A 10,687-nucleotide genomic window follows, 5' to 3' on the forward strand; every position below is an offset into this window, starting at 1 on the left:
CTTACATTCTAGAGCTAAAAAAGTGTTTTTGTTAAGTAGCATCTTGCTGAACTCAGGAGTAAGTAATTTTAAGCTGTGGTATTCTGGTTTATAACTCTTTGTTGCAATAGCCAGTATATATTTCTTTTACAGAAAACTACTAGCAATATAACATATTAACAGATTGCTTTCTTTTTTTTTTTTAATAAAGGTTTGTGAGTTACAGAAGTGCAAAACGTGTTTTAAACCTCTTAATTTGTTTTGTTTACTTCTATAGCTTAAAAAACAGCCAATTGTTTTTAATTGGTTTAAAAAAAATTGCTCGAGGCAGAAACCTAGAAAACCAATCTTCTGTCTGGAGTAAATTTTTACAGCTGCCTTTTAAACCTCTGAAAATAGGGTTTATAATGGAAGTGCTGACACAACCTTATCTACAATATATCAGTGTGAACTGTACTGCTATAATAAGCAGTTATTATGTATGTGTAAAAATAATGAGAGCCAGTGTCTGAGGAGAGTTAATGTAAAATGCTAAGCAATTGTGGTTGGTTACACAGTATAGGTTAATATTCTTTCATATAGCTACACTTTTTCCCCTTTTGTCCTCCAGAACTCCTAATGAAAATTTTGATACCTGACGGTAATGATAAGCAGCCATTCACACGTCCTTTGTGTCAAGGCTAGAACATTAATGCTTTCCTTCATATAACATTTTGCATAGCCTAAAGCATCTATTAAAATCCTTTGTAAAATTCATGAAACAAAAGTGGTGGGTTGAGTCTAGTGGGAGAGCAAGTAAGCTGCTTATTAGCAAAAAGTCAAAAACACAGGGCCAATTACAGATCTGAACAAGAAGGGCTACAGAACAGCACGGGGAGTAATTCTTTCTTCAGCCCAATGGGCTCAAGTGAGAGGCAACCTAGATAAAAATATAGCAAATATTCTAAGCAGTAATTAAACTAAAATGTTTGGAGTTAGAAACAGCTCTATAACAACTGAAGGATATGCTCAAGTAAAACAATTGTCTGGTCTCACATAGATTCTAAATTGGAAGGATTTAAGACTGCTCCCTAAAGGAACGACTAAGGGGTAGTCGAGAGGAGCTGTGAGCTCAGGAGATATGTAAAAAATCTGTTTGGTATTTCAAATGCTATAAATTAGATAAAAAATGAGCTTTTCTACTGAACAAGCAACATAAAACTGAATAAACCACAATAAGATTGCCCTTTTTCTGTTATAAACTTGACATTAAGCCTGTCATGTTCAATGACAGCCTAACAGACCTCATTCTTTACCCTTTGGAATTTGAAAGATTGGCAGATGTCATGATTTCCTTAACATAAAAGACCTTGCAGATAATGTTCACCACACATACTTTTAGTTTCATAACTTCACTCTCCTACTTTCAGATTCATTGGGAAAAATTTCCAAATAAGACTTGAGATTTTTCTCTGGTCAATAATTGTTTCTGACCCTGAGGAAAATCTTTTATTGACAAAGGAAAAAACGTGACATGGGCAGCAATTTTTATGATTTGCTTTACTAGTCAAAACATGCCCTTACATTCATAATAATGAGCTGCTTTGCACAAAACAGCTCATTATTATGAACAGAGGGGTATAATATTGTTAAGTTCTTTGGAAAGCTGAGTCAAAGCAGAACTAGTTGAGGTTAGCTCTCAACTGGAAGCAGTTTTCTCTTTAAAACATCCCTCCTCCCCTTTAAAATCTTTTGAAAAAACACACGCTTATTTTTAAAAAATTGGAATGTGGCAAGAATCACAACTCACATTTTCTAACACTTGCTTGGTAAACTTTATGTGTTGTTATTCATTTACTTTTCAATGTAAGAATTGTTCCAAGATGTTCTATAAGTCAAGGTCGTTATGCAACTTCTTAGGGGGCCACTCTTTATTCCTGTGAATCTGAGAGAGAATTTAACACCTATTTAAACAAGGAAATCCTGCCCTGCATTTTTGCAGCCAAGCACTATCAAAATGCAATGAAGCTGCTGAGCTGTACGGTGGGAGGGAAGCAGGAAGGGTAGATGCTGTTGCAACCCATCCAATGCAGCCAAGATCTCTGCTTGCATTCCCAGAGAAATATCTCAGGCAGACCAAGGAAAGGTCATCAGCTCACCTGCTTCTTGGTCAGAGAGTACTATCCCATGCAGAAGATTTGCCACAGAAAATCCTTTTGGAAAGCAAAGTGTTGAGTGGAGATCCAGTAAGTGCCCTTGCTCCCAGGATATGTGAGGATTTCATCCCTCCTGCTGTCCTCAAGGCCACACCTTCATGCTTGGATTTTGCCTGATTTCACTCAAAATTAGCCTGCAATCTCACAACAGCTCTCTGCAAATCAAATGCATTTGTTAGCATTGAGGAACTTCTCCTGCCAGACTAGAAAGTGTACAAAAACCATGCCAAGCATTTACGATCTCTTCTCTTGTGACAGGTTTACCCCTTAGGAAGTTGTATCAGCCTCACCAGCTGCTCGCATTGAAGCAGACACCTGAGCCCATGTCTAAAAACAGACACAGCCACCCAACTTACATACAAAGGTAGATAAATAAACAAACTCTATATTGTGCCTCCAGCATACACACATCTGTCTACAAAATCAGAATCCCAGGAAGTGTGAGGTTGGCAGCAGGTCATCCAGTCCAACCCCCTGCTCAAGCAGGGAGACCCAGAGCAGGGTGCCCAGGACCATGTCTGGGTGGCTTCTGAGGATCTCCAAGGAAGGAGACTCCAGAGCCTCTCTGGGCAGCCTGTGCCAGTGCTCGATAACCCACAGAGTAAACAAGTGCTTCCCAATATAATACTGTCACCTTACTAAGATCTTCTGCATAAGATAAATAAATACTTCCATTCCAGGACTGATATGTTTTAGGGAAAGCTTTTAGGAAGGCCATCCACTCCAATGCCAGCAATGGTTAGCAAATTTTTTTGAGTTTTTAAATTCAAATTTACATGAGCTTATTGACTAAACATCCACGTCCTGTTTAAATCTAGATTTATTTTTAATCCTGCCATAAGAATATTTGGATCATATACTTCTCAAACAGAATGCATTAATGCAGCATAATTAAAGAAATTGTAACGTGTCTTTCCCAGTCAATAGTTATAATAAAATAATCTATTTATTGTTATTCCTAGTTCTGATACACTTCGCTAAATAGATTTGATATGCTCAGATTTTCACAATATGAATTTGTTTTTTTAAAAAAAGTTTATGAATTGGTCACATTTTATTATAAATGTTTAACTACTACCTCTTCAAACACAGAACGGTCTAATTAAAAAAAAAGAGGTTGTTGAAGAAGCATATAGCATGGATGACATAATTGCATTAGAATAAGGAAATCAATGGAGCCAACCAGCATTTCTCTCCAGTTAGCCATTTACATACATTAAAGTCACAATGTTGATAGGAGTAGCATAAATATGACTTAAATGTACTAGACATTATATTCAAAGGAAAAAAAAATCAAAACAAAAAAAAAACCTCTTTGAAATTATTCCAAATATAGCATCAAGAGTGTCTTGTGGCTTGCATTTGCAAAATGAGATTTCTTAAAATGCAATTAAAAAAAAAATACGTAGCACTGAACAGATAAAAAAAATCCAAGGCTGTATCTCCCTATAGTTTCACTAACATGTTAACCTACTTACAGCAATTAGTGCTTCATTAGTAAGGCTAACTAACTGTTGCTATGCCCTGTAATGATTTGCCAGGTTTTCTATATACAAGTGCATAATCAATGTTTTCCAATTACTGCTATAGTGCAACCACTATTTCAAATAAACTAGATAATAATACAAACCCATTACTGAATCTGGAGTAGCAGAGGCATTTAATTGCAAGGCAGTTCTTTTCAGCTTTTAAAATTTTTCACACTAATGAAGTGTCATACAAAAAAGTTGTATTGATTTTTCCACCACATGGCTTCAACCACAAATATGTAATTATCCCTTTTATATCTAGCAAGGGGATTAAAATAATCTATAGTATATAGCCTTTACTTATCCCTGATGGGTCTAGTAGTACTTTTACCCTTTTCAAAATATGCAGCTTTTTGATGAATGAACTTTCGGTAAAGTGTTGCTTTATCTGCTTTGTATCTCTACTTTTTTTAAGCCAGCCAGCATGCAAGGGTGGGAATTTTAACTCCTCAATTCTGCCACTAGCAGAAGGATAAGAAGCTTGCCTCGGCATTGCTGAAACCAGAACAAGTCTGCTGCAGAACCAGGACCACAACACCTAATTCTGGTGGTCTCCAGCTGGATGGTCCTGATCTGTTCACTTCAGAGACCAGGAAAGACAGATTTGGCTCATAAAACAACTTCTGGTATTTTCATATTCTCTACAGAGAATAGCAGTTCATGTATGCTACTCACATAACGTGCTTAGCTAAGTACCCCTCAATTTGCTTGGGAAGATACAAACTGATGCCTGAGTTCTGCAGGGGCTAGCAGGTCCTCTGCAAACAGAGCATCCCCTCTGTATGGAGGGCTCAGCCCCCAGGGCCTTGCTGGGAGCTTACCTTGGGAACACCTCCACCTACAGCATTCGGGATTGCTCATTTTCCCAGCACTGATTGGATACTAGCATTTTAAATGTCATTTTAGAAAGAGGATGCCAGGTACAAATATGTCAAAGAAATTACTGTTCTACCAGATGAGACTAGGACACGTGATCAAAACTGGGTTGTTTTCATGGATATTCTACACATTCTTCTTGAAATGCTTGGAGATAAATTTATTAAAAATTAAATAAAAAAAAATAAACAACGCATAGAATGAAGATAAAAAAGAAACCAAGACTGAAACACAGCTTTAACATGGAAAAGGTCATGTTCTGCACATAAGTAGGTCCAAAACTGCATCTCCTAGTAGTTCCACTAGCATGATAATCTACTTGCAACTGTTAGTTCTTCAGATGTTGGAGTTCACTGAAATTTGTTGGTTTTCTACATGCTGTAGAATATATATTTTACACAGAAATTTGTGCAAATTAGAAAGCATTTTGAGACCATATACAGCATAAAAGTAGGTGGATATTTAAAAAAATACAACTATATGTTAAAACTCAGAGAAAATAGAAAACTATAGTACAGCCATTGAACGACAAATGTTTTTGTAGAAGCAGGTATCATCTTTCCTAGACTTTTATTTACTTGAGGACCAAGCACCGAGTATCACCTAAGTGATGTGAAGAAAAAAAATATTTGTAGATATAATTAAATGATATTTAATTAATGATAAATATATTTAATAGACCACTTAGAAAAAAAATAAGAACAGTTGGAATTTGGAAAAAACAATTTAAATAATAGGAAATATTTAAAATATAATTACCAAATAGAGTAAAAAATAAAAAACAAGAACTGAAAGCCTGAAACATTGTAATGCTCATTTCTTTCCAAAATAAATGCATGCTATTCCTGGCAGTATCTATATGGGTTACAAAATTTCTTTAGTAGGACAATGGACTGGAAAATCCAATGAAAAATTCAATATTTTAACCACAATAATAAAAAAAATCAACTAAACTCAAAACTATGTCCCGTCCAACTAAAGCTGAATAACACTTTTATGACTTTTAATACTGCATACCTCTCAGTATTGTGCTTTTCACTTTTTCAGATAGGTCAGTTCCATGTTTCCCTTTTATTTTTTATTTTTATAGAGTACAAGACATAATACTTCTCATCACAAATTTACAATAACACATTTCAGCATTATATCTTACTCAATTTTTCATTCTTCAACATATAGTAAAAAAAATAGTAAAGATAATTACATCATTTCTTCTATTTAAAACACCTTATATCACTTGCACAGGATAATGACTAAAATAGTGCACATAAGTTGAAAAAAAAAAGTTCTCAGAAGTGTTTAAGAAAAAAACATACATGCACCTTGTGGAAGTGTTTCTAGGATAATAAAGGCCATTACCTTGACCGCTGACATGAAGCCATCAGAGTCATATTTATTGATGAAACTTTCAGCTCCCAATCTGCTGCACTGAATGAGCATCATACAGCTGTCAGCAAAGGCAGAGCACAGAAACAGTGATAGCTTGTGACATTTTTCTTTCATTATTTATGAAAACAAAATACCTTAGAGTTAGTAGAACACAAGAATAAAAAAAATTGGAATAGTCCCCTTACAGAAAAACATAAAGTACTTATCTTAACAGTACATCTCCATTACCAGAACCATTTGCAGATAAAACTGAGGACATTCATGAAGAATTAATTGATAATCCTTAAGCAAAACACTCTATATAAAAAGAAATGCAACATACCTCTTAGGCTGCCAAGCCCCAAATACGCCTGAAGTGAGAAAGACCTAAAAATGAGTGTCTGCAAAGCAATCACACCACGAGAATGCTCAGAGCTCCTTTTCAAGACCCTTTTAAAATTAATACCATTAATAAATTACTATTATAATTTGCATAATGTTGTAGGAATTGAGACAATTACATGAGAATTTAAGTATTACAATATCTCAAAATGAGAATTTTTCAATATTTTTTAAAAAAAACACCATTTTCACATTAGAAACAGGCAAATGGAGAAATGCATCTTGCTACGTCACACATCTTCCACCTCTCCCTTTTCTGCTGTTTGGACAAGCTACAAAACTGAATCTGTTTGGAGTTTCTCAGGTGTCAGTGCTCTTGCTCACAGACTGAGACAAAACACTGGGATACCGACCTCCACCACGCAGCATTGTGTCCCCATCCAGGGGGACGCTGCCAGCACCAACATAAGCTGGGCAATCATACAGCAACCCCACCTGCACCAATTTTGGGGGCCCACTCAGATTTGTCCACCAGCAGCTGACACGTTAGCATTACTGCATCCAAGAATGACCCAGCTTGAGATAGTGGATATTTTATATCTCAGAATCACAGAATTGTAGGGGTTGGAAGGCACCACGAGAGATCATCGAGTTCAACCCCCCTGCCAAAGCAGGTTCCTTAGAGCAGGCTGCCCGGGTAGGCGTCCAAACGGGCCTTGAATATCTCCAGAGAAGGAGATGCTACAACCTCCCTGGGCAACCTGTTCCAGTGCTCCGTCACCCTCACAGTGAAGAAGATCTTTTGCATGTTGGTCCGGAACTTCCTGTGCTTCATCTTGTGGCCATTACCCCTTGTCCTGTCCCCACAAACCACTGAAAAGAGGTTGGCCAAATCCCTGACTGAAGATTGTAGTAGTGTCATGGTTCTGGGCAGCCTGCTGCAGGTGGCCCTTCTTGAGCAGGGACAGGGAGCAGGTGACCTTGAGAAGTCCCTTCCAGCCTCAGCATCTCCCCCAGATCAGCAACAGAGCACACCAAAAGTCATCCTGTGCATAGCTCTTTTCTGAGCGACAGATGTTTGGCACTAACCTGGTTAATCACATGTAAAGTTGCTTTCTGAAGTCACACTGGTCACTCGTACCAGATCAATAGCTCCAGTAAGTAGCTGCGGTGCCCATGGACGAGAGGCCCCAGAGGAAGACAGGGGCAGAGCAGGATGAGCAGCCACCTGGCCTCCTGCAGCAGCAGGACCTGCAGGGGCAATGCCTGGGCAAAGGCAAAGCCGCAGTGCATGAAGTAACAACAGGCAGTACGAGCAGGATGGGCTCAGTGAAGGGTAGAACATTTTATCGCCCATGAATTTGGCTTCCAGCCTTGAGATCAGCTGTAGGTAGTTCAGCATCACACCACTGCTTGAAGGGAAGAGTACCAAAGCCATTAAGAGGATGATTACTGTTCCAGCAGATCAAAAATAATGAATCAATCCGTGTTTATAAAGCTCCATGGCTAGAATGTAGAAAAGCTTTCTAAACCAATACACTGTGGACTCCCAAATATAAACATACTCTCTCTGTTTATAATCTTCTTTGGATTTGTTCCTTTTTGCTGAATAGAGACTAAAAAACTAGACCATTTCTTCACAGTATTTTATAACAATCTCTGAAGTGGCTAAGATTTAAGGCAAAATGCTCAAACAGGTGATCTTTTCAAGACAGGCTGCACAGGAAGCTGAAGAAGTACTGTAAATTAAATATTTTTAAAACTACTTCTGCTATGAATGAAGCCATTTTTAAGAACATTGTATTTTTCTAAGGACTTACAAAAGTCACTACTACACAGTTGTACACTGTATACAATCCAGCCTACAAAGAAAAATTTTTTAGAAATAATTTTATAGAGAAATAATTATATATCCCAGTGTTCCTTAAAAGTATCGAAAGCATGCATGCTATCATCATTTAAGCAACTGCAAAAACTATGGCTTTTTTTTTCTGAATAGTATTTAAGAGAACATTTCATCAAATATTGTATGTATGCCTGTATAACATAGTTTAAATGTTTACCTACCTGTATAAGAGTGCAGACCAAATGGTGTGGCCAGTTTGGAGACTACCAGACTAGTGACTGCAGATGTCCTTCACTTCATAGACAGCTTAATGTGTCTTTGAGCCCAGAGTAAAAACTTCATCTACAAGTCCTGTGTTAGGTAAAAATAAATTTAAGCCTAATATAAGTATATGGTCAACTACTGAAATTCTCCTTTCCTTTAGCTTTGTTGGTTAAAACCTTGATTAAGTTGAACCCTGAGAAGCATCAAACCTCTGGTCCTCGCAGCACTTTGTCCAACACCACTCTGGATGCAGCTCACTGGGAGATTTACCAAAACGGAGGTCAGGACGGCAGGAACACCTAGGAATACAGTGGCATTTCCAACTCACCCTGTAATCTGTACCTGTTGCGTTTGCGGGTATGCATGGCTTGGATAAATAATAATTTATGCCAGGCTTTTTCCTCTTGTGACTTTAGTTTTGATATCACATCATGATTCAAAGCCTGGTGCACCATAAATTTTCTCCAAATGTGTAGTAATTCCTTGGCGCAGTCTAAAGTTATGATTCATTTATACTGGAGTGACAGCATAATACCTAGGTGTCAAAATCCATTAAAACTGTTCAATGTCTTCTGTTTATTTTTAGAACCAATTGAGACTTAACTGATGGTGAAAAATATACAGTCAAGTGTGTTTACTTCACCTTTACAAAGAATCCGTTATAGTCCCAATTAATTTGTTATTCCTGTCACAACAGGTACTGGATACTTCAAAACTGTCATTACCTTTTCTCTCTTTCTTTAGTTTTGTTTTTTTTTTTTTTTAAATACATGACGGCCTCTGTTTATTTTTAACCCATTAGTAGGTAATGTTTTATTGTTTTGCAAAATAAGGTATTTCACACTATTTTCCATTTTAATTAAAATAAATGTGCTGAATAAACAGATTTCCTAACCAAGTGAAATTTACTGTGCTCAGATTTCTCTCTTCCTGTCACAATCAGGTGGTTTAGTGCTGAATTTAATGACCATTCATGGGATGATACATCTTGTACACTGGTATGATTGGCCAGATGGAAATTAAAAATATAATGCATGAGACAGTTACAAGCACCAAAATAGTTCTTAAAACAAATCCAAAGCAGCTTTTTCCATGTTAATTGTTAACAGTGCATTTTTGCTTGTAGAAAATTCAGAACAGGGCTTTGTAAAAAACAAAATGGGCTCTAAATCTCAGATCCAAGTGTCAACTAAAAAGCAATCAGCAAAACGTAAGAGCAGCTCTCTCTACATAGCTGTAAACATAATTTTAAAGAAGAGTGTTTGTGGTTTTTGTATTTGAGAAAAGGCAAGAGAAATACTCATGTGAGTGTTTTTGCAGTCTTTGCCCGTACAGAAATCAAAGCAGGAATAAAGTGTTGGGGGAGAGTAATCACAGAATAAAACTGGGGTTGAGTGAAAACTCAACTATATAAACATGCGTATCTTTATAACTATAAACATATATATGGTTGTGAGGAGAGGGAGCGGAGCTGCACTAATTTATAAAACTTGGGATTAATTCTGACATCACTCATCCAGCAGCAAAGGTCAGACAGACGAGGACATCACCAGCTGCTTGGGAAGGATGGGCCCACAGCCCTTTCTACCCCATGCTCGCCGGGCAGCAAAGCATTTAGGCAGATCACAGGCACTTTGCACATACCTCCCAGCCAGTCACCTAGTTACTGAGTTTATTTAGCTTCTAGACAAACAAAATACAGGAGTATAATTCCACACAGTACTTAATATTACTTAAAGGCATCATTGGTGACCCCACTGCTGCTCCAGCAGCATGGATTGTCATTCATTTTTGAGGTAGGTTAGCTCATTTGAGCAAAATGAGGCATCACTTTTTTATTTTTATCTGTTATAAGGATTTTATTACAATTTGGATGATTATACTCTGTAGTCATAACTATGTAAAATTAAGCATAAATAGCTTAACTGACTCATAGGAATTAGAAATGAAATAAGCCTATTAAAGTAACTCTATCCTCCTGTCATTATATTATGCTATCTACAGTATATTTTCCAGGGTCTTGAATTGTTCAGTTTTAAAAGTCTTAAGAAATAGGCTTTCACAATTTCCTTTCTACAATTGATCCCTAACCTAATAGACCTTACACTTAGGTAAATTTTTGTGATACTCAGTTTCATTCCAACTGGGTTTCCTTGATTCACCGTAAAGACCATACCAATATGCTCGCTAGTTGTTGCACTTTTCCAATTTTTATGGGTTGCAGACATGCCCTCTACCCTCTCTACTGCTTTTGCTCTTGGGCAGGAAGAATGTCTTCCCTTAGGGCG

At 37.1% G+C, this 10,687-nt stretch overlaps 1 protein-coding gene across 2 annotated transcripts in view; it reads right to left on the reverse strand.

The window, feature by feature from the left end:
• LOC310901799 (uncharacterized protein) overlaps positions 1-10,687 on the reverse strand; it is a 143,060-nt gene that overhangs the window by 66,928 nt on the left and 65,445 nt on the right. For both annotated transcript variants that reach the window (XR_014586169.1, XM_083842200.1), the window contains exons 5-8: positions 8,357-8,486; positions 7,379-7,698; positions 5,939-6,026; positions 2,118-2,329 (exon numbers count right to left, since the gene is read on the reverse strand). The gene's annotated coding sequence lies outside the window, so the exon portion shown is untranslated. The remainder of the gene's footprint in view (positions 1-2,117; positions 2,330-5,938; positions 6,027-7,378; positions 7,699-8,356; positions 8,487-10,687) is intronic.

Source organism: Anser anser (genome assembly GCF_964211835.1).
Source record: "Anser anser genome assembly, chromosome: 6".
NCBI classification, from domain to species: domain Eukaryota; kingdom Metazoa; phylum Chordata; class Aves; order Anseriformes; family Anatidae; genus Anser; species Anser anser.